Source organism: Lycorma delicatula, chromosome 5, assembly GCF_047948215.1.
Source record: "Lycorma delicatula isolate Av1 chromosome 5, ASM4794821v1, whole genome shotgun sequence".
In the NCBI taxonomy this organism is placed as follows: Eukaryota; Metazoa; Arthropoda; class Insecta; order Hemiptera; family Fulgoridae; genus Lycorma; species Lycorma delicatula.
In genome coordinates this window covers 63617192-63642882 of record NC_134459.1, presented here as the reverse complement: position 1 = coordinate 63642882, position 25691 = coordinate 63617192, and the positions used below count along the sequence as shown (strand labels likewise).

At 27.4% G+C, this 25691-nt stretch overlaps 1 protein-coding gene across 2 annotated transcripts in view; it reads right to left on the bottom strand.

Annotated features, from left to right (window-relative positions):
• The window catches only part of LOC142325029 (trace amine-associated receptor 8c), a 587837-nt gene extending 577509 nt beyond the window's left edge, over positions 1-10328 (bottom strand). For both annotated transcript variants that reach the window (XM_075366282.1, XM_075366283.1), the window contains exon 1: positions 10153-10328. The gene's annotated coding sequence lies outside the window, so the exon portion shown is untranslated. The remainder of the gene's footprint in view (positions 1-10152) is intronic.
• Between the last annotated feature and the right edge of the window lie 15363 nt (positions 10329-25691).

Genomic DNA, 25691 nt, shown 5'->3' with positions numbered 1-25691 from the left:
TAAGAAAAGAGATTACCAGAATTATGCAACAGAGGTAGTATTTTTTCTGAGATTTTTCCATAGGTACAGGTTTGAGTCGGACTGTATTTTTGCGAGCCTACGCTCCTTTGCTTCCTCTGATAATTAAAAGTTATAAATCTTCCACATAGCTTCTTATTCAGAAGATTAATAACACAATCGTGCATTCTCTCTTTCTCTATTAACAATTGTGAGAATAATTTTTTTTAAAGATTCTTAAAATATCGTAATATTACTAAACTTCAAATTATTATGTTCTGTACTTATAAATATATAACGATAACAACCAAAAACGTAACTTAAGATAAACAAAAATGTAAAATAAAATAATAGATCGTTAATGCACTTTAACTGCTAATATTAACTGTTTTTATTTTAATTATAATAAAATAAAAACAGGTTTTTTTTCATACAATACCCGTATCGTGTGCTTCAGTAAAGATACTCGTAATTGACTAATTCGTGCTTCAATCACGTGCGCCTCTACCACGACGCTTAACCATACACACGCTGAACGTTAAACTTAAAAACATTACACACTCTTTATTACCATTTTAAACTTAGAGAATAAGAATTTATGTAACACTTAGTTAAATTTTTAGAAATACCAAAACATTTAAAAAAACGGAATTCCTTTACTTCGTTTTCGTAATATTCATATGCTTCAAATGAACTTCCATATATAAACAATATTAAATATTCAGAGATTACACACGTCGCATCAGGGAGGGGGGGATGAGAGAGAGAGTTGGAGAGGGAAATATGAAGAAATTCATATATATATATTCATAAATATATCCCTCTATATTTTCTTCAAGATGTATGTAAAAAAAGACGTTTTTAGTATTTATTTTTCCATTAAAACAATGAATACTTTTAACTTTGAAAAATTAAAAAAAGAAAACATTTTATAGAAAATGTAATTTAAAATAAAATTTATTTTATTTCTTTGTTTAGTAGAGTAATAAAATAAAATAATTTAAATATAAAACAATTTATTGTTTAATTTTACTGAGATAACAATAATGTTGAATTTTTTTCTATCTAAACCTTAACTTCGATGATAAAGAAAATGGATATGAAATAGATTTAAAATAGTTTTTTTATATATTACGCTACTTTGGGAGAAATTTCTGGAACAGGACAAAGAAGCACCCACACGTATACCGATTGTAATTTTCCTGAAGTTTTATGAATTCGATATAGCTAAAAAATGTTGTATTTAAATTTTTATTTCTTAAGATTTTATGAATCAAGCATAAGAAGACCTTTATATAACAGGATTTTTATATTAAGCAGAATTCTTTATTGTAGAGGGAGCGAAAGAAAAGAGAAGGAGGCTCGAGTCATCTGTAATATGAGGCTCTAATAAGTAATTAAAAATATAATAGATCGACAAGGTCAATCATGAAAAAGTTCTTGATGTAATAGAAGAAGAAAGAGAAAAATGGAAAATTAATGGAAAGCTTAGAGTCGAACTAACTGGCGTTATCATAATGGTATAATAAAAACATTGAAACAATAATTAAAGGGAAAAAATACAAAAGGTATTTACAATACCTTATACTCAAATTTGCGGAAAGTTATTGTACTTCAAACTTAAAAAAAAAAAATCTGTATTTCGTCACCGAATTTTTCTGTTTTACGTTGGATGTCATGAAAACTACGGGAGATACAGTTCTAAAACCTATTTTATTCGATTTTTTCAGATCAAAAAACATAAAAAATCCATCAAGTTCACCCCCTTATATAACGCCTTCAAAATTTCAGTATGTCCTCATTTCACCGAGGTAACTGAAATCCGGGCGAAATTTTTCGCTAGCAGGAAATAATGAGTTTTATTTGTATCAAATTTCGTTATTTGAAATTCTAGGATTCAGTTCCCAAATAATTTCCCTTTCTCCTGAATCACTTTGTATATAAAATATTGAAAGATTTCAGTTCAATTTCTTACAAAGAAGTGAATGGAAAAGTCAAAAGAAATTTATACGGAAAATAATGACCTTCCAAACTATGGAGAGGGGGCAAGCAATTTGTGATGATAATTAAAACATATGAATCACCCAATTTTCGCATAGCCGAATTTTTTTTCAACCAGCACTAATGCAGGAGATAAACTATTCCAGGACCTGATTTCTATTCCTGGTTTAAATAAAAATGTTCACATTAAAATACTGCAAGTTCACCTGCAATAAACCGAGCTTACCAAGCATGCCCTGTTTATTGCAAGTGAAATATATTTTTATACATAAAGAGTTATTTTACGAATATACTGTACAAAGAGAAGATTACTGCAAGTATATATAATCTTCCTAATTTCAGATTTCATATTCTGGGTGAAAAAACACTAATTTTTGATCTTACCCGATTTTTTAAGTCTTGGATATCCAGTAGGAGGAAATGGTAAAGCATAGATCTTTTCTCATTGTAATGGAAATAGGAAATAAAAAGGTTTTGTTAAGAATATCAAAAGAGAGAAAAAAATCATTTTCTGTTGATAATACTTTCAAAAAGATAATAAGCTTATAATCACAATTATTAAAATACAATAAGAACTGAAATTTAATCTTTATGTATATGTAATAAAAAAGTTGCAATTAAGAAAAGAATTAAGTATAAAAGGAAGAAGTTTTAACCAAAGCTAATATTTAAAAATGCTTTGAATATTTTTTCTTTTTACAAAAAAAAGTTGTAATATATCCTTGACTTTACGTTGGCGGATACAAGAGATAATCTGAAGTAGTTTAAAGAGGTACTATCACTAGAATAGAAAATAAAAATAGAGAATACGATATTAGTAAGAGAGCTTCTCAGCAAAAAATATGAATAAAGCAACAGTAAAAAAACTATTTTAGATTAGATCTAGTCATTTATTCTAACCAAACAGTATACTAATTAGATTAAACTAACTAGTATTTTAAAAATTAATAACGTCGATTTTATTACATTTTTTTTTTTTTTTAATTTGCAGTTAAAAATGTAGTGTAAAGGGATTATTGTAACTTTTTTTAATATGAATAACAAGCAAGTAAATGAACAAAAAAGTGAGAACAGTAAACGAATAGGCTGATTTCCATGCTTGAAATTTTCATAAAAGCAACAAAACATTGTCAAGTATAAGATTAAACATATTAAAAACTAAACTTTAACAAACAAAGTTATTATCGTCGGTATTTGAAAAAAAATCCGACTTCCTTTAGACAAGTGTCTAATCTAGGGCTGCCAAGTATCATAATTTGCAGTATCAAACGTACATATAGTACATGGCAGTATACAGTATGTTGTACATTTTCATGTCATACATTGCATTTACACTGTAATACATTTAAGTAACGATAATTAAAACAAGTATCTTTAAAAAAAAAACCCGGAAGGTTAATCCAGTAATAAATAACAGTTTACGAAATATATTTTAGTTCATAAAAATTTACGAAAGTCGAAGGTTTTCTGTTTTTTATTTTGAAGCATAAACATTGAGAGACTTTCTTTCTTTTTTTCTAGTAATTAAGTTTTATAGGAGCTTAAAGATCTACGAATACGAATGTGGTCATACAAATTTTTATTTTATAAAAATACCATACTTGATTGGAATACGACCCGAGAATTTTCGGATGAAAGATAAAAATTCACTCCATGACAGTCCATCACCCAATCTAATCCCAAAATCATTTTCATGGTATTTACTTAGAGTTTAATCTATTATTGAATAATAAAGTAATAGAGCGTCTATTTACATGGATGATTTACTAGAACTTAATTATAAATGAACATTTATTTCCCAAAATTTATTGAAAGTATTACCGATGGTTATTATTTATTTTGTTGATTATAATTCAAAAGACTTACTTTATAACTATAGTTAATTTAAAATTATAAAATATAGTAAAAAAAAAAACTATTTTAAGGTTGAAACGGGTGTGTTTAGTTTATAAATTACATATGCCTTTACAAATTACGAATGTCCATGGAAATTAAATTAAGCTAACTTAATGTAGTAATTCTACAATTAGCTTTAATGTGAGCCTTGATTTTTTAGTTTTTGGGGTGAAGCTTATAAACTGTTGAAAAAAATATTAAAAAAATATATATTAAAAAATTTTCATAAGTTAACTTAAATCTAGTATAATAATGAAAAAACAACGATATTCTGACAAGGATTAACCTTTTAATAAATAACAACCCAGAAAAATAAAATTTCAGTCGAATATATTGACCCTTCAAAAAAATATTAAATATCTAGACATTAATTATTGAAAAAAAAAACTTTTATATCTGTTCAGACATAGGTTCCTTTAATTTTTAAACACTCTTTGCATATTCGTATTTTGTTATTATCGTTTAAATGTTGGAGCTTTAATGTATTTAATAGGATTTTTAAAATTAAATATCTTCGGTTTCGGTCGGATTCATTCGGATATTTACAGCACACTCGGCTCCTTTCGTATGCATTCGGCTGCGGCCACGATTCAGCGGCTCCATATAATGCACGGTCATTCGGCTCCTTTCGGATCCATTCGATTCTTGACGACATCACCCGGCTCCTGACAGTTCACACAGCTCCTTTCAAAACACTCGGCTCCTAATGAAGCAGCGTGTCTAGCAACATTATTTAAGCAAGTCCGTCGTCATTATCGTGGTCATTCGTTATTCATTCTTCAGTCGTCACTCTTGTTCAATTCCAACCAGTCGCCTACAAATGGCAATTGCATTATTCTTGTACAATCGCATTCAGTAACAATTCCAGTTCATAATTCAATTATAATAAACATTTAATAATATATAAATATTCATTTAATATTTCAAGTATATTAAATATTCAATTTATACAAAGGTATTTTCAAATAAAATAAAGAACTGATAATACCAACTTATGACTTTAATTATTTAAGAATCAGCGCTGAATTAACTTCATCTGTTTGTACAATATCATTGCTGAATTTCCCCGGCAAATGATTTTTTCTTTTCCCTAGAATAAGAAAAAAATCCATTCGTACTTTTTTGTTTCTTCCCCCCAAACGTTTTCCAAGTTTTTCACCTGGAAAATGCTAAAAATAGCAGGAAATATTAATATTAACATATTTTACATGTTAAAAATATAAGCATTATTGCTTATAATTACAAATATAATGTAACACTAACCAAAAAATTAGACATTTGATTCAGCTACGGTTATTATACTTTCCGTATTGCTTACAGTATATGTAACAGATTACCTGCCAGGAAAATTAAAGCCAAAAGAATTTTTTTGTCATCCACATATCAAGATAGTTTAAATTTCTTTATTTGTAAGCAATACATTGTATCAATATTTACAATTATTGTTTACTATATTAAAATAGTGGAATAACATCCCGAGAATTTTTTTGGACTAAAAAGATCTTTATTTAAAATAAATGTTAAAAAAATAAACCTCCAGAACGCTTGTTCCGTTCCACTTGTGCCTTCGGGTGCTGCTACCTAGCGAGGGCTAGGGCTGGGCTCTCCCGACAAGCTTGGTCAGGCGAACTGTAACTCAATGTCCTACGTCATAATACCGCAAGGAGTGGTCATTGTGATGTAGGGACCTTCTGTTCATTCGGCACTCAAATCTGACCCTTTCTTTTACCTGTTTAGCCTCCGGTAACTACCGTTTAGATAATTCTTCAGAGGATGATATGTATGAGTGTAAATGAAGTGTAGTCTTGTACATTCTCAGTTCGACCATTTCTGAGATGTGTGGTTAATTGAAACCCAACTACCAAAGAACGCCGGTATCCACGATCTAGTATTCAAATCCGTGTAAAAATAACTGGCTTTACTAGGACTTGAACGCTGTAACTCTCGACTTCCAAATCAGCTGATTTGGGAAGACGCGTTAACCACTAGACCAACCCGGTGGGTTACTCAAATCTGACCCAGAGCGGTCGTGTTGCACATTCAATCCGGATGGACATGTGCGGATAAATGCTTATATTAGTTTTATACTTATATGTTATTCAGTTTAATCATATGTGTTACGTTATATGCCTTATTAAGTTTAATTATATGTTATCTAAATGTTAAGACGACAACAAATTAAATAACAATTCAACAAGCAACAAGACGTTGTTTCAATTCATCACCTATGAACATACAGTCCAACCTCACTCTAATATCTACCACAGAGTGTTAACGGTCTTCAGAGATCGTTCATAACATGCTTTTAAATAAGTTAAAAGTATCGTAGGTCATGTGCATTTGCAAAAATGAGCTTGTTACGAACATTCAATTAAAACATACCTCATTTGAAATGAATATTAGTATTTTATTATCTATTTTTTCTCAAAAACTTAAAATAAAATAACATTAATTAACAAAATATCAAATAAATATATTTATTTTCATTAATAAACTACGATATTAGTTTGATAGATAGATAAAATAGTGCAGTACTTATTTTAAATAAATTATCAAATGATGATAGCTTAAAATTCAATTTTATTCTTAACAAAGTCTGTTACGTAACTGTCAGTGTATATATACCACAGTAATCTATTAAATGAAGAATTATATGTAGAGAAAATACGGATTATACAACCATATTAAATGTTAAAAAGAATTTTATTGAAAGTTTTTAAGACAAAATAAAAGGAAAATGTTTTATTTGTATTGAACGAGTGAGAAATAGAGGCGTATAAGGGGGAAGGATATTAAGATCAAAAAAAAGAAGTACAAAGACCGTATAAGCGGAAGATAGGGCGCTGATGTTGATAGCTGATGTGATGGTTTGCAGTGTTACAGCGTTACTATCAGTAACTCAGTTTTAACTATACGTAGAATTCTGGATGTGTGGGTTTGAGGTTTCTTTATGAGGCTATTCAAGGGAGTAACATTGCAGCATCACTCTTAGGATCAGTATCAGTACTACTGATTTAGTGTGGTGTGTGTGTGTATGTTTGTGGAAGAAATAGATAAAGAAAGAGTACGGCAGAACGAAAAAGAAAGACAAGGAACAGTTCACGTTGTCGTACACGAAAGCGCATCTTTGTTGTAACCTAAATAGAGTATAGCCAATATCTGTTCTGTTCGACATCAAACTCTACCATCTCTACATAAACAAATCCCCGTCAACACATATCTTTCAACTTCACGTCCCACACCACTTTCCTGATAACTAGAAATAACACAACCGTGCACTAAACTATCGTTAACGCCACTAACATCATATCCACTCCCATCAGTTTTGCATTTAAGTGTAGAAGTCATCTTATTTTTATAACATTTTTTATTTTATCAATAAAGAAAAGATAGCGGAAAGAGCTTAAAAAGTAATTTAAACAAAGTACAACTTTTTATACAGACATTTACTAGATGTTTATATTATGTTTAATGGGAAATGAAGAAGATGAGGATTTATTTTGATCAAGTAATTTTGTGCTCCGTATATTTGTTGATACGTTTAATGAAATATCCATTATTTTTTAAGTTTTTTCAAATAGTATGTACTTTTTTCTCATTTCTGGGCTGTTGTTTTCTGTGTTTTTGTCCCTGATTTACTTTTGTTTTTTTTTGTGTTACTGTTGACTTTTCTCCAACAAGTTTTTCAGCTACTGCCGGGTCTGGGCGCGCGACTGAATATATATACATATGTGTGTGTGTGATTGGCAACTACAATCATCATTACCAGCTTGCCAGGCCTGACGGACATGCTGATGTAGTGCAGTGTAAATTTAACTGTAAATATTTAGTCTTGAACAGACTCAGGACCATTCCTGATGAGACGTATGGTTTACTTGAAACTCAATTATCAAAGAACACCGGTATCCACCACAGTCTAGCAATCACATCCATATAAAAGCAACAACAGCCTTTACAAGGACTTGAACCTTACAACTCTCGATTTAAAAAAATCTATGATGATGAGTTTAACCAGTAGACCAATACGGCGGATTTGTTAATGTTGATTAACCTGATCGAACATTATTTTTATGATGAAAGATTTTATTTATTGCTTAATTTTTTTTAACTTATCGTTCATCTTCTTTTGTCTTACTTTCTTATTAACTTGGCTTAACTTTTAATACTGTTACCGGAGCACTTTGTAAAGAAATTTCTTTTTTTTTATTTGTGTAACATCCAAGTTTTATTCTGTCAGTTACTATAAAATTGTATATCATTAAACAACTTTTTTCCTATTATATAAGTTGTAATCTGTTCAACTAGTGAACAATAAGCAACCCTCCCCCCACGGTATTATGATATAATACATTTCATCATGACATGATACGTATTAGATATAAATGAGGTGTAGTCTTGTGCAGACTCAAGCCGACCGTTTCAGAGACATGTAGTTAATTGAATCCCAACCACCGAATTTCACCGATATCTGTCTAGTATTCAAATCCGTATGAAAGCAGGGTACTTACGTATTAACGCCACCGCAGCTACAGCTTTATTTAAAAACAAAGTAGTCAATCGGATTTCGGTGGAAAATGGGCCGATATAGAGTTTAACATAAATTCAAAACAGTCTCTTTATTAATTTTAATAAATGGTTATTTATTTTATAAATATAATTTAACCAAACCTAACCTGCGCTAGCTAACCTTGACTAATTAACAGGAGTGTTTTGATTATTTAAATAATTACTGAATTTATTAAATAAATACTCAAAAACGTACGGTGTTAATTAGTCAAGGTTAGCGAGCGTAGGTTAAGTTTGGTTAAATTATAATTATAAAATAAATAACCATTTATTAAAATTAATAAAGAGACTGTTCATTTTCCACCGAAATCCGATTGACTACTTTGTTTTTAAATAAAGCTGTAGCTGCGATGGCGTTAATACATAAGAACCGAAAGCAGCTAATGTTTATTAGGATTTGAACATCACAGACCTTCGACTTCGAAAATTAGCTATTAAACAACCGAATTGCGACAACGAGTTAACCACTAGACCAGCCCGGAGAGATATTAAATTACTTGAAAATTTATTATTTAAATACCGGCTTTGCCCAGTCACTTATAATTTCGAGGTAATAGCGCGGTTAGTGACGTTTATAAGACAATGATACTAAATCGTGTTTTAAACTGAAATTAGATTCCCAACAATTTTTTAATTAGAAGAATAATATTTTTATTTTAATTAATAAATTTGATTAATCTTTTATAATTTTTTTTCTCTAATTAATATAATATTCTTCTTTTATTTAACAATTATATTTTTGTATTTGACGTAAGGCAAGCCAAATAATTTTGTCATGCAATAAAATCTGTTCAGCTGTTCTTAATGTTAATAAATGTTCTTAATTAATACCCAAAATCGGCTGCACGCAAAAATAAACAAATTTTTAAAAACTTAAACTGAGGTAACAGGCTCAACTTTTTCAGTTTTGTTTAAAAACGATATCATTACAAAAAAAGCAGTGAAGAGTAAATAAGTTTTCAACCAAATTACAGTGACGATTTAAATATGTAATTTTCATATTAAGCTTTTCTAATAACTTATAAATAAATATTAAAGAATACAAATAGGAAAACCGAAATCAGTGAATAAAGAATTGAAGAGTGTTAAAACTTTAACTAAACAAATAATCTTTTATTTAGGTAAAAAAAAAATTTAACAATTTCATTTCCATCCATTTGAAGGTTTTAAAGTTATCATAAACGGTTAGATCATTAAACTGACAAAGAAATTCTTTTAGAATGGATTTTGTTAAAATCACTGTTTAAAAAAAGTAATCGATAAAAAAAATCAACAAGACATGTGATAAAAAAATACTCATACTCAGCTATTATGAAACGTTAGTAGCTCTTTAAAAAACAAAACAGTAACTTGTAATTTATACGAGGAAGGACCATTTTTTTATATGGTTAATGTATTTAAAATATATATATATATATATATATATATATAATATAAGTTATAGAAATCTTATTACTTAATGACGCTAATTAAATAATATTAAAATAAAGGTGCTTGTAATTTGCAAAACATTAGTATAAACAACAGTTAAATCTTTATAAAAATGTATGCTTATATTTGTATACTACGTATATTGTGATATATGTATATATTTTTTTCTGTTAAAAATGAACTAAAGTAAAATTTTAAATAAAATAGTCTTATATAGTATGTTTTTATTAGAAGATAATGAACCAGGCAATTAGTACTTACTTGGTTGGGTTTCGATTATCCACATATATCAGGAATGGTCGAACTGAGACTGTACAAAACTACACTTCATTTACACTCATACATATCGCCCTCTGAAGTAATATATGAACAGAAATTTCCGGAGGCTAAACAGGAAATAGAACGTATTTACTACACTGAAGAATGACTCATCTTCGATGCTGCCTGTCAACTGATTAATAGACGTAGAACTACTGTCTTAGTTACTAGAGGATGCGCGCGCTGCCTGACGCAAGTATGAAACAGCAGTCAAGCAGTCTAGTACAAACATCTGTCTCGCTAATTAGCCGTATTTGTGTGCGTAGTGCATGTTACTTGTTTACGAGTATATTCTTACTTTTTTTTTTGTTTTTCTGTAATTCACAGCAGACCATAGAGCCGTTTTGTTTAAATATTAAACATTTATTATTGATATTACAGTGCAGTGTACAGATTCGTTTGGTAATGTTAATCAAATAATTTTTATGATTTATTGTTTATTTATTTTTAATGTTATACTTGAATGAAAGATTACGAAATCAGAGCACTTAATAAGAAGAAAGGATTGTGATTTGTAGTCAGTATTTTATTACAGTTCTCATAACTCATTAACTTAATGCTAAAACTAAATAATTTTGGTTCAATTTTCTTAAGTTAATAGTCGTATTCATCTTACTGACAAGACGTCTTTCTTTTAACGTTGACTTATTTTAATTATTGACAAATCCACTGTTATAAACATAATAATTTTAAATTTTATTTTCATAATAATTCCCATTTATAAAAAGTTATATGCACGACTATAAATTTAATAATTTTGATTACGATTTATATTATTTATCATGTAATATGTTTCTATTTTTATAATAATTTCAGTCTTCGTTATTCTTTGTCATTATTATTTGAAATCCTTTAATTAATTATTTGAAATCTACCTATGATTTGCCGATATCCATGGCTGAGTGGTAGCGTCTTGGCCTTTCATCCGAAGTACCCAGATTCGAATCCTGGTTAAGCATGACATTTTTTAGATGCGAGAAAATTCCATTTTCACATTCCCATGGACAAGTTTTTCAGGCTTATGTGGGGATTAATTCATGACAAAAAAAATAAATAAATTAAAAAAAGTGCAATCAATCTATCGTTTTTTGTACAAGTAAACTATTTACAGTACCGGAATAATTTAACTGGTTATTTATTTATTACACGTTATGATAATAACAGAACTTATTTTCAGATTTATTTATTTAATTACAGGACCGAATTTATTTACCTAAGTATAGGTATAATAAATATACTATCTAATGAAATGGTTTCTATAACAAATTATTCTAATTAAATTTTTGATTGGTATTTATTTATCAATTTTTGTTTTTCTTTGTTGTTTTGTAGACTTTACTTTTAAATGACTATAATATATATATAAAAATCATCAGATCATCGTAATAATGAACTAACGACTATGAAATTACAGATTATTAATATTTACAGTTACCATGTTTCGTAAAAAAAAATTCGATTAGTCAGTATGAAACACTATTTACTCCATTAGAGTTTTATTGATGTAAAATATGGAATGAAAATATATTTAATTAAACAAATTAATTATGTAGTTGCGTTCTGTAATTACTGGGGGTAATTACGGTAAAATTTAATTATATTAAAAAAAAAAATTTCGTTTTTATTTGAAATGCTGTTACTCAGTAAACAGATTAACTACGTACTACTGTATATTAATCTAAAAACAATTTATTTTTTGTCCTAAGTAATTTCAGGAACTACAGAAAGAAATCTTTTTTTTTCATGTCACTTATTTTTGTGACAGCATAGGAGGAACATATCTACACTTAATTTTTCCAACCGGAAGTAATTCTCTTCATAAAAATATCATCAATAACTATTATACAAATAAACATAATAAGGTCTTATAGTGAATTTAATCAGTATCTTAATTTCTCTAGATTAAAAAATTGATTAAAATAGGAAAAACTTTATACATTGTGATCTACGATATCCATTGAGATCTCGACTTGAAATATCACCTTATATTAAAGATTAAATTCATTAATATTTATACACAAGCCATTTCTGTTTCAAAATTCATTCTAATAGGGTAACATTGTAAGAAAAAAAGCGTCAGACCTCTTGATGTGCTTTATATTCCAGCCAGCTAACCCCATTAGTCCCCTCTACTAGATAATATTGATTTATAGGAATATTTAGGCGTTCATTTTTAAAAGGTGTTCTTCCTTTTCAAACCAGCAAAAACGCGGTCCTCTTACATTTTTAAATGAACCCCTTACTCTCTTAAATATAAAAAAATGAAAAATTTGCAAAACTGAAAATATAAAAATTGTTTACCTTCAAGGCCAGGCCAAATAAAGTTATTGGTGCAAAGAAGTTGAAAGTTTTTACATCTCTAGGCGCTTTAGCTTTCCATCTTCTTACCTTTCCAGTATATATTATTTTATTGTTACATTACACATTAGCGACTGCTCCATCAGTTTTTATTTTTAAGTACTGCTATTAATTATTGATTATTTGTTAAGTAATCGTTAATTAATTATGGAAAATATTATAAGGAGTAATTTGGTTAAAATTTAAAATTCTGGTTAATATTCTCGTATTTTTCTAACAAAAGATAACATATTTCCATAAGTTTTTCTAAATACAACTGTTCTACTTTTGGAGATTAGTAAAAAAATTCATTAATTTCACTCAATTTAAGCTTTATTAACTTCAAGATTCCTTAACTGTTTGACTATAAGTTATAAAAGTTGATGAAGAATAACCACAAGTTTAACCATTCTTTTAAAAAACGCTTTTTCTTTCAAGGAAAAATAAATAACAATTAACTTATATTATCCCTCCAGTATTATAGCCTTCTAGCATCCCATTTATAAAAAATATAATTTTGTGTTGTGATTTTTTCAAAGATTTTTTATACCTTCAAACCGCTTATTCTATAGTATTAATGAAGTTTGGAATCCGTAGTCCGTCCTCCAGAACGTCTAGCACTTTTTAATTAAAAAATATTTAAAATATTGGAAGATTTGATTCATTAATTTTCAGTCTATATGTTGGTATGATCAAATCGTAAATTCTCTATACGTGCAAAAAAACACATGGATAATATAAAAAAGAATAAACCAGAAAATTCTAACTACGCTAAAGATATATTAGATAAACGTCATACAAACAACCCAAATACTTTAATGAATATTTTAGACATTTCTTATAATACATCTAATTTAGAAAAATATCACATTTACAGTAAACAAAAAAATCTAATTAATGAGAAAATTTTTTTAAAGATGATAAATTGTTTAAACACGCCCTAAATATTGATACAAAGAGATGATAATTCAAATAAAATATCCGTACAATGTGGTTCCCTTTGATTTGATTTTATTCCACCAGATTAAACTGTAAATTCCAATCAGTATACTAATAACTAAACTAGAAATATGACTGCTTAATATTTTAATTTTTTAACTTTATTTTATAATAATATTTTAATCTCCTGACGATGTTTAAGAACTGAAAGATCTTAAGAAGTTCGAAATTAATTACTGGTAAGATGGATTTGTACTTTTTAATAATATTTAATAATTTATTAATATATCAGCAGTAATCATGTTTGAGAAATTAATTTTCAAAGTATCATGTTTTACAATCCAGTAAAAACTTTACGGTACAAATAGCGTAACCAAATTTTCCATTTAGATATCGTAGGTCTCTTAGTCTATAAAAGAAATTAATTATTTTTTCAAAAAGAATTTAACATTTTTGATATTTATTAGAAGTATTCTTTATAAAGATTAATTATTGCAAAATATAAATATAGAAATTATAAATACATAGGTTTTGCGTGCATATTTTCCAAAAATATAACCTTTTCATGTCTTAATGTTAAAAAATTCTTATGTAAACAATCTATTTATATTCCAACTTGTATTACGTGTATTTCTATCATTTTTTATTCTTATGATACAACAATAGTGATTTAAATATTAATAAAATATTCGTGGGAAGTTAATGATATCCACGACCGAGGTGTTTTTTACATCAAATATTTACGGAAGAGTATTCACCTTTAAAATATATTTTTTTAATGTAGTTTAATAATTTGGAATTCATTTAAACAAAGTAATTAAAATAGTAATAAAATGCTTATTAACAAATTAAAAATTTCAAAACGGGTTTACCGTTTCTGGTTAACGAAACTATTATTTCACGTTTTACTTTTTAGAATTTATTTTATAAAAATTCTAAGCAAAAAGTAGAATATATTTTTTTAGGAAATATTTTGTATGTAAGTCTAAAACATGTTCCTACACATACAAAACAAAGTTATAAAAGTTTAATTTTTACCTATTTAGTATGATTATTTTATTTTTTGGAATGATAAAAAATACTTCTGTGAATAGTAATTTTGTTACATGACCCCCACGGCGTTAAACCGTTTACTATTTTTAGTTACGTATACATTTCGTAAAGAAGATTGTAAACCTTTTTTATAAGGTGCTATACAATTTATTTAATAATAACAAGAAGCTAAATTGTTTCTATTACAGTAATATGTTGTAGTAGTTGAGTTTGTAGGCGGCAATAACATTTTTAACTGGTCACTGATGGGCTGTAATTGAAGTGTCCGATTTGTAAGGTCCTCATTCACAATTGGTGAAAAAGGTGATAATAAAAAAAACAGTTTAAGTACGGTACACACCTTCCTCACCCTATATTAGATATTCTGTGTTAGTTATTTAAAACACTCTAATTTAAATTACTAATATTCGGTTTCGCTAGGGTACTTCCTGCCGTGTATCAGTTCTTTTTTTTATTGACTTGAATTTTTCTTCCGTGAAAAAATTGAAAAGTTCATACCGATTCTAAAAAGTAATATTTATGTTATTTTTGTTACATAAAAAAAAAACTAATTAAGATCTCCCGATTAAAATTTATTCTATTCTAGAAAACTATAACGTTTTAGAGACCGTTTTCATAATTTAATTTAATTTTTACTTTCCCGAGTAGCGCGGGAAAGTATGGCAATCTGTCCAATTTGGGTATATGCGGTTTTCACCGGATATTTACGTTTTGACACCTAAGGAACCCAAAAACCAAATTGAAATTTTCCAGATGTTCGTATGTACGTGTGTGTGTTCGATATTAGGTGTCGCACCCTAAATTACCTCATATCTCCATAAATACTGGACCGATTGTGACCAAACTTAGGCAGATTACTTCTATGTATAAGCCATTGATGCCATTAAATTTTCAGCTTGAAAGGTCAATGGTGCTAAGGCTGTAGAGAAAGGTCATCTTTTGTATCGCGAGATTTCGCCTAATTAAGGTTTTATTTTTGTTAGGCACATTAGTTAACAATTATAAAATAATAATATTTGCAAGAAAAGAATTTTGAAAAATCGCACCCCCACCCCAAAAACTAGTGGCTAACTGGGTATAGTGTGTCATTACTACCCTTTCTCACTACACGTAGCGCTAGTGTAGCACTGACGTACAACTGTTGTAGTCGTCTTCTATGTTGTAACGCCACAGGTGAGCGGTACAATTAAGTAAATGAATAATATTTAAAGTGTAAAATAGTATTTAAAATAGTCGCTAGTACCGCCACTGCCGCGCGAATGAAATACGGCGCGCGCTTTAGTTAGAATTATTGAATTAATAAACAACAAAAACTATATTTAAATAAAATGATAAATGTTTTAAATTAAGTTGTGAGTATAAGTCGTGCATCAGATAAAAGCCGCGTGGCGGAAAAATTTTACAATTTATCAGCTTTTTTCTCCTTAATAAAAATAATTTCCTCATTTGATCGCTAAAATCTTCAATAACTGACCAAAATAAATACAAATTTGGGCGAGTTGGTGGATCAAGATGCTACAAACAAATTAAAAGAATATTTTACACAAAAATTCTCAAAAAAATTAAATTGAATTTTTTTTTGTATAAAATTTAATATAGGTATTATAGTAAACGTAGAAATAAAAATTTATAACCTCCGAAGTAATTAATTAGTTAAATTAATACTATAAATTGTAGTTATATTTACTTTATTGCTAAACCAAGATGTTTTTTTAATGTGAGCATACGGAATACGTAGTTCCAGATTGAATGTAATTTTAAGATCACGTTTTCTTATCAATAGGTATATTGATGTATGATCACTTTTGCGTGTAATTTTCCATTTTTGGGGGGATAAATAATAGGTAATTAATTAATTATAAAAACATTTCATTGATTTCTCTTTCACTGATGTTACGGGATGAAATTGAAAGCCGCCTGTTCATGGATTACATTTTTTTTTTAATGTGATCTTGTTTTTATAATGAATTTAGTTTTTTTTTTTTTTTAGTTGTACTACTTTGATTCACAATTAATTAATTTTCTTTTTTTATAATTTTAATTTTAATTAGGCATCTAATATTACTAAATGCATCATTTGCCCATGTTAAGAAACATTAATGCATACAGATTCCTTTGCATTAGTGCAAATATTAAAAAAACACAAGTTATATGATATCAAATACGATTTTAATTATATTTATGATTATTTAATCTGTATTTATAAGGAAAATAATAATTTTATTTGAATTTCGATTTCGGTTGTACGAATTTTTTCCCTTGTTCCTTAGAGTTTAGCTTGAAAATTCACAAAAAAAGAAGATATTTTAGATTTTACGTTATTTTATTTAAATTTGACACGATTTATCCGGATTGCGTATTAATACATAAACTCACAACTTTTTTCCTCTTGATAAAAGACTTGCTTAAATCAAGATCAATTTCGTTTTAATTTGACCAACCAACGTTCTACTGATAGAACCGTATAAAGAAATAAACATAAAATCCATGTGTTTCGGAGACAGGTTAATGCAGATATCTCAAATTATCATTATTATTTCAAATAGAAAACGATAGTGATAGCCGCTTAACGGTTAAGAGTAAATTATGGTAGGATGATTAACTCTCATAGATTTTCCTAATAAATTAAAGAAGTCTGACGTAACAAATGTTTCTGCATTTAATTATTTTATAAAAACATCTTTTATTACATGGAACATAATTTTAATTTTTACTGTTATTAATAACCTTTTTAGGTTATTCTTTTATAAATTCTTGAAATATATTGCATACTTTATCTAGTTTATACATAATTAATGATTCTTTAATTGCTTGTTTCATGCTAAGAGAAAATTATCGTTAGTTTTTCGTACTCCTTTTCAACAACTACTAGTTTTATAATGATTACTTTTCATACTCTTAAATTAAACCAACTAAGCTGTAATTGAAATAATTTTATTTTTCTTTAACTATTATAAAGGTAGAATTTATAACCATCCTACATTTTGATTTTGTTTTTTTTTTTCATTTGGTGGCAGTTTTAAATAACACCTCTGTTTATTATTTTCTTTTTAATTAAATCAGAATAAGAAAAAAATAAAATAAAATCAATATTTTCACGTTGTTTTGATAAGGATTAATTTGTAATAGATTCTCCATTTATTATTTTAGTTTTAATATGATTTCTACTATATTAATGATCGATAAGAACATTTAACCAAGTTGTATAATGTGATATTCGTAAATTTATAATTTTTTAACAAAGAATTTTAAAATAATAATAAAAATACAGTTTTATTGTTTATTTATTCAGATTTAACTTATAGATAATAAATTTTGTAGTTGTCTTAATGTATACTCGTGATTGTCCGTTAACACAAAACAAAAGTCATACACCGAAAAAATGTTAGCGCCTTATTTAAGTTCTTGTATTAATTTTTAAATCTGAACCCATTAATATTACTTTTAAAACAAAATTTGGTACCTTTGCGGAATTTGACAGCAAAAAGAATAATCAAAAATTTATTTTTAAATAATTTTAAATAACATGTAAATGAATAATTAAGTAATATTTAATTAGAGAAATGACGGTAAAATAAAAAAAAAAATAGTATTAAATATTTTGGAATATGATATTTACTATTTGAATTATTTAAATAGTATTATAGTATAATCGTATTAGTATAGTATAGTATTATTATAGTAATAGTATTATTTTAATAATTGTATTTAAAAAATACAACTAAATGTATAATTATACTGAAAGATATGCAAAATATACCATTTAGATATAACTAGGATTTTTCGACAGAAAAACTCACTAACATGTTGAAGCATTAATTCAAACAGATCCTCATTTTTGTGTCACTGACGTCATTATCGTCTTGAAGTTTTAGATTCACTTAAGGAAAAATTAAGTTAGTTAATTACCTGTAGACCAACCCACCGGGTTGGTCTACAGGTGAACTCATCATCGCAAATCATCGCAATTTTGAAGTCGAGAGTTCTAAGGTTCAAATCCAAGTAAAGGCAGTTACTTTTATACGGATTTGAGTACTAGATCTTGGATACCGGTGTTATTAGGTGGTCGGGTTTCAATTAACCACTTAGCTCAGGAACGGTCGACCTGACACTGTACAAGATTATACTTCAATTATATTCATGCATATTCTTATTCATCCTCTGAAGTAATACCTTACAGTGGTTCCGAAGGATAAAAAGAAAAGTAAAGGTTAAACTTATATGCATGTTAAGTGCAATAATATATATTGCACTTAACTTGCAATGAAAACTTAAACCAAGTTATTTACTGCGTAAATAACTTGGGTTAATAACACTTTAAGTGAAATTTAATTGGGTTTAGTTAGGTTTAGATCAAGGTTATGGTTAATTTAGTATTCCGTGTACTGAACTTCGTACCATATCAATATAATATAACGCTCACTTTGCTCGCTAACTTGTCTAATTAACTTTAATAAAATTTTGGCTGTGTGAAATTCTGAGAATGTATATTCATATTAAATCCAGATCAGAATTTTTTTTTATTTAGATACAATCGAATTAATTTTCTTATCTGAATATATGTGCCATCAAAGTTATCGGAAAACAGTAAACAACGTTTTCTTCATTTTTTACAAATTATTATAATTTTTTTGTTACTACCAAAAATTCAGTTATAAAATACAAAAAAAAATATACTACATGAGATTAATAACATCATAATGTTAATTAATGACATACATAATGATGTTAATTAATGTTTGATTCTATGAGTAGCCACTCTCATATGCTAGTGTACGCATGTGATCAGACCACATGAATTTCTGTGAATAAGTCTGACCAATTTTTGGAGGCTTTTGTAATATTAAAACTTAAAATTTATGTGAATTAACATTAAAAAAAATTATTGCCGTACAATTAATTATTTATTGCATTACGATTTATTGCAGTACAAAGTAAAATAGTATTTTATTTTCGGCAAAGAAACTGTAGTTCACATCTAAGAACTTATCTTTATTAATAATATTTGGTCACAACTTAATTTTATATTATAAATAATTATTTATTTTTTGAGGAAAATGCTTTTTTATTATATTAAATTTTTAATTTACAATTTTTTTTAGTATATAGTTTAAGATTGATTTAAAATCTACTTTAAAAAGTAATTTTACTTATAAAATTTAAAAATAAACTAAACGTCATACAATTATTTCACAAGTAATACTTTACTTTTTAGGTACTTAATGTTTTCAGTCAATCTTATTACTGAAGTTATAAGAGTAAACTCCTAATGAGATCGGCTTAAATTTGAGAAAATAAAAATCTGATATTGACAGATATTATAATTACATAGTCATTTGTAATTAAAAGTTTATAACTTTATTAGTCGTATTACAGAAAACTTTTACAATCTCTGTCAAACTTTACAGATTTGAACATTCTATAAAGTAAGAATAAGTATCGAAATTAAGTAAAGAAATAAATAAGTCATTCATTTTCCTTAGATAAATTACTAACATGAAAAACAGTGTTATTTTGTGATAAATAATTTTTCATTAAAAAATTAAATAATCCTTTAATTTCCTTTTATATAATGAGTTATTTTACGTACATAAATATGTTTATTTTTGTATTATTGATTTGAACATATTTAGGAAGTTTCTCATATTCTATTTGCTGAAGCTAAGCAACAGAAGAGGGACCTTTCTATTAATTACGAAAGCATAAATTGGAGATGTTTAAAAGTTTTAGGGGTTGAGTATCTGGGATATTTTAACCAAATATCATATTAGAGATTTTTATATTATCTACCTAAATCAAGATAAAATTATGCTTAAAATATCATACTTACACTTCTTGATTAGAAACGAAATTTTTAAAAAATTGTAAAATTAACTATAATTTCCATTTAAATCAAATGCAAACAATATTCTAGGAATGTAGGTTATTTAATTATATCTGTAACTTTATGAAAGGAAGGATTCTTACTTAGCAGTAATTAGTTAATACGCTGCATTTATATATAAGCATTCAATGCAGAATCGAGGTTCTGAATCAAATAAGTTTCTTTCATTGGTATTTTCATAAATGAATCTTATGCATTAAAGTGTTATTATTGCAAAATATTGACTGAAGAAATAAAAAAGTTTAGTTTTAAAAGTTAAAAATTACATTTAATTGTGATTTTTGAGGAAAATTCCAATAGTTTTATTTTATTTTAATAAAATTTTCCTGAAAAAAGTAGAAGCACAGAAAAATTTCTAACATTTTAGCATATTTAGACTCAAACAAAAAATGAAGGCGAAAAAAATTGTATAATAATAAATATTCAATAATATAAAAATAAAAATAATGAAAAATAAAACAAATAAAATTTATTTACAAATGTATATATAATGGTAAAAATTAATTTGTGTATGCGTGTGAGTGTGATGGAAAATAATATTTGATCACACAGGAAATTTACCATGTCTTGATAATAATATATCTACAAATTAAATGTCTAGGGTTGTAATAAAGAAATAACTGAATAACTTGTTGATTAACTGGTTAGATAGAAACATTAACAGAAAAAACAGAAAGAATCGTAGTTTTAATCAATCTTTAAAGGTTGAACTGAGATTGGACTAGTGTAAAGCCAGAGCAAGTATCAGGAATCGGCAGACCTTCATAATCTACTCGACTGAATTAAAAAGAAATAGATTGAACTTATGAAAACTAGCAACCGAAGGGAAAATATAACATTTTTTGTACAGCTAATAATAATTAATGGTGAACACTTTACATTTATTCTATTCATTTTCAATAAACCTGGCATTACTAACTTTTTATCCTGAGACAGTTGACGCTCATATCACATTAAGCTGGAAGAGTTTAATATCTTTATATTAAGAGTATTGTATGAGTGTTGTCTGTCACAGCAAAAAAGTTAAATGGTGTAATTTAATGTCTGTTCTTCAACTGCTAGTTTTCATGAGTTCAACCGATTTCTTTTTGATTCAGTCAAGTAGATTCTGAAGGAACTGCCGACTCCCGATACTTGCTTCTTTGAATCTGCATTAGTCCAATCCAGTTCAACCTTCACAGATTGAATGAAACTGCAATTATTTCTGTTTCTTCTGTCAATGTTTCTATTTAATCAGTTTATCAACAACTTATTCAGTTACATTGACATTACAACCCTAGGAATTTAATTTGCAGAAATAACATCAAGACATACTAAATTCTCTGTGTGATCAAATATTTGTCATCTCTTTTTTGAAAAAAATATAATAATATATATATATACAAATTAAATATATATATTTTGTATAAACAATATATTTCCACTTACCAACAATATTTTCTTCAATGTATTATCCAAGCATTTTCAGAGTCATTTCTCCATCGTCAGAGATTATTTAAATCTATGAATTTGTATCCGTACATATAGTGTTATATGTATGATTATGATTAAAAGAAATAACAGTCGTAAATATCCTGCTGACATGCCGTTTTATTTTACTTAAAGTATGAATTATTTTAATTATTGACGACCGACTGTTATGAAAATAACGATTTTGATTTTATTTTAATTTTAATTATAACCATACATCTAACACTATATGTACGGATACAAATTCATAGTTTTAAATAATCCCTGATGATGAAGAAATGACTCTGAAAGTGCTTGGATAATGCATTGAAGAAAATATTGTTGGTAAGTGGAAATATATTTTTCATACAAAATATATCGATACCAACGGTGCCAAATGTTAAGAAAATTAAATCTAAAATATGTATATACAAAGTATATGTAAAAATTAATTTTTAAAATTGTATATATTTGTAAATAACTAATTTAATTTGTTATTTTTCATTGTTTTTATATTATTGAATAAACATTATCTTATAAATAATGCCGAACGTTTGCTTGTCTGACTGTCAGTCTGTTTGTCTGCCTGCCTGACTATCTGTCTGTTTGTTTTTTCTTTCGTTTGTTAGTTTGTTCTCACTTCACGCGAGAACCGACCGATCGCTTAAAAAACTGCAGGACATTTGTGTTATCCCAGGGAAGGTTAAGCCATAGATCAAGGCCCAGCTCTATTGGGGGTGAAGTTGTCGATTAAAGATATTTATTAAAGAAGAAAAAAAATTAATTTCTGTAACTATAGCAACAGAAATAAAAAGAAGACTTCCCAGAACTTGTGAAGTTTTTCTCGACATAGGTGTGTGTATTTTAATTATTAGAGTTACCACTATTCTGTCTTTTATAATTTAGTTTCTTTTACAGGTTTCTATAATGCCTGAGTACTTTAATTGTTGTTAATCAGAATTATTCTTACAACCATTAGGATAACGAACATTACGAGGGTTCTGGCTAGACGGTAATGACGAGCGAAGAAAACTGGGGGTCCAGCGGACGGAGCCCCTAGACAGACGGGAATGGCGGGTGAAGCGAGCTCTGTAGCCCTGGGAGGCCCGGCAACCCTTGGGCCGACCCCGAATTCATCTGCGCCGACCTGAGCCACGCGGATCAAGGAGGTGGACCCCTGGCTAGACGTTCGGACGAGCGAAGCGACCTCTGACCGGTTAGTTATTATATAATATAATTTTTTGTTTGAGTCTAAAAATACTAAAATGTAAGTATTTTTTCGTGTTTCTACTTTGATCAGGAAAAGTTTGTAAAATAAAGTAAACCTATTTAATTTTTTCCCAAAATTAATAATTAAATATACTTTATGATTTAAAAACACAACCTTTTTTTATTTAATAAAATTTTAACGCACAAGATTCATTCATGAAAACACCAATGAAAGAAATTTTTTGATTTAGAATCTCGATTGGATATTTGTATATAAACACAGCATATAATTGATTACTCCTGAAGTAGTTACATAGAATAAAGGTAAAAATAAAATTAAATAACTATATTCCTAGAATACAGCTTGAATTTGATTTAAATAAAAATTACAGTTAATTTCCCCATTTATTTTAATTTCTTTTTATCTTTCTCTTTATCTTGATTGACGTGAATTCAACTCCTAAAACATTACATTACGTTGAAGAAACTGTATAAAATACATAGAATGAAAAACATAAAAACTACAGTTAATGAAAATCTTTAAATTTTTTATTTCATTAATAGCAGTATGATATAACGAGCTACAGATTTTTTTTTCAAAAGATTATCTGTTTATTATTTTGTGTTTCCTTTGCTAAATTTATCCCGTAAAAACTGGCAGAAATCGTTGTTTAAAAAGCTTCCAAGAACGCGGCAGAAGAGTAAAAAAATTTCAAAAATCTATATATATATATATATATATTCTTTTTTAATTAATCAATTAAAATACATTATTTCTATTATATGAATAATGTATATTATACATTATAATAATAGTCTATATAATATTTGCTAAATGCAAACGCAAATTAAGGGATTACTTAAACGTTACTTTGTGTATTAATTTAACTGTAAAAAAATCCACTAACACATATAAAACTTTGTTAAAAATATTTAAAAAGATAAAATGCAGTCATCCAATAACATTTATGGTAAATTTATCATTCTATATATCTATTATGTGTATGTGTGTAATATATATGTATATAAAACGTTAACGGAATTAATCCAATCAGTAGTCTAGGTTAGCCACTTGTATCTCATCTCTGTTTCTATTCCACTTCTGTGTGCAATTTCATGCTTTATAATCAAATTGAAATCATTATTTTTATTTGAATAGAAACCAATGTAACGTAATAAATATGTTAATATTTGATTACTTTTTTCCGTCATTTATATGCTATTTCAAATTAATTGCTGTATTGTTTGATGAAAAGATTTCAGTTAGACTTCAAAATACCTCGTTAACTTACATTTTTAAGTTAATATATGACTCAACACAGAGGTTTTCTTCTTATAAATTTTTCTAATTATTTTATTTTCTACTCGTGTAAACAATATTCAGTTATAATTCTATCAACCCGTTTTATTTTTCAGTATTCTCTTTTGATGTTTGAATCGTTTAATCCATTCTGTTCTCAATATAGTACCATTGTTGTTCGGTTTTCTTTTGTTCACCTTTAGATAACATTTAGAAAATCAGATTTGAGTTAAATATCCTAAATTGTTTTTTTATTAAATCTATACTTCTTTTGTGAAAGTCTATATTTAACTGGGATAAAAAATCCCAAGTTTATTATGTTATCGTGTTGTAGCTCCAAATATTTATTTCACCTAGAATAAAACTGCGACTTTCAGTCTTTTTCACATGTTTTATAAAGAACATATAACGATATAAATATTAGTGTACAAGCGGACATAACAGAAATATATACCACACAGAATGTGGCTATTTATAACAGAAAAATTCACCAAAGAAATTGTAGAAAATAATATACATTCACCAAAATTTATAAGTTAATATAATTTTTATACGCCTAATGAAATGCTTATTTTGTGTAATTGATTTAAAATAGTTCATTTAATTCATGATTCATAATTTCTGGAAAAAAATCAAAATAGGCTCCAACAGTTTTGTTTAAATGTGAATTTTGAATTATTCAACTTTTATAAATATTAAATCACCAATATTTTGAGAGTAAGCTTAGTAAAATATTACTGATGTGTTACCTTTCCCTTATAATTTTTTTTCTGACTAAAGGATATTTTTTTCGGGAGATTTAACGAAATAATAAATTAATTTCAGAACAAAACAAAAAATTTAGCCAAGTCATGCGTTACTTAAATTTCTTAGATGTTAATACACTCGCTATTTTATTATTTAAGAAGTTATATGAATGATTTTGGTGGCATTCGAGGGCATCATAACCATTGAGATTAACATAAATTTTATTAGGGTTGCATTGACAGCAACTGACATAGTTTTATTTATTTATTTATTTTTTTTGTTCAGTAAAACCGTCTAAATGTTGATTTCTGTTTTAGTTTATCATGTATTTTTTATTTCAAATCCTCTTATGAAGTAGGTTTTTACATCCTTGTACGAAGTAAAGGAAGTATTGTGACAGCGAAAAATTTCGGTTTTCAGACTTCAACGGAAACATCCATTTTGACCATCCCTGAATCAATTTTGACTAGTTTCGGCGTGAGGTCTATACGTACGTATGCATTTCGCATAATTCAAAAACGATTAGCCGTAGAATGTTGAAAGTTTAAATTTAGGACTGTTGTA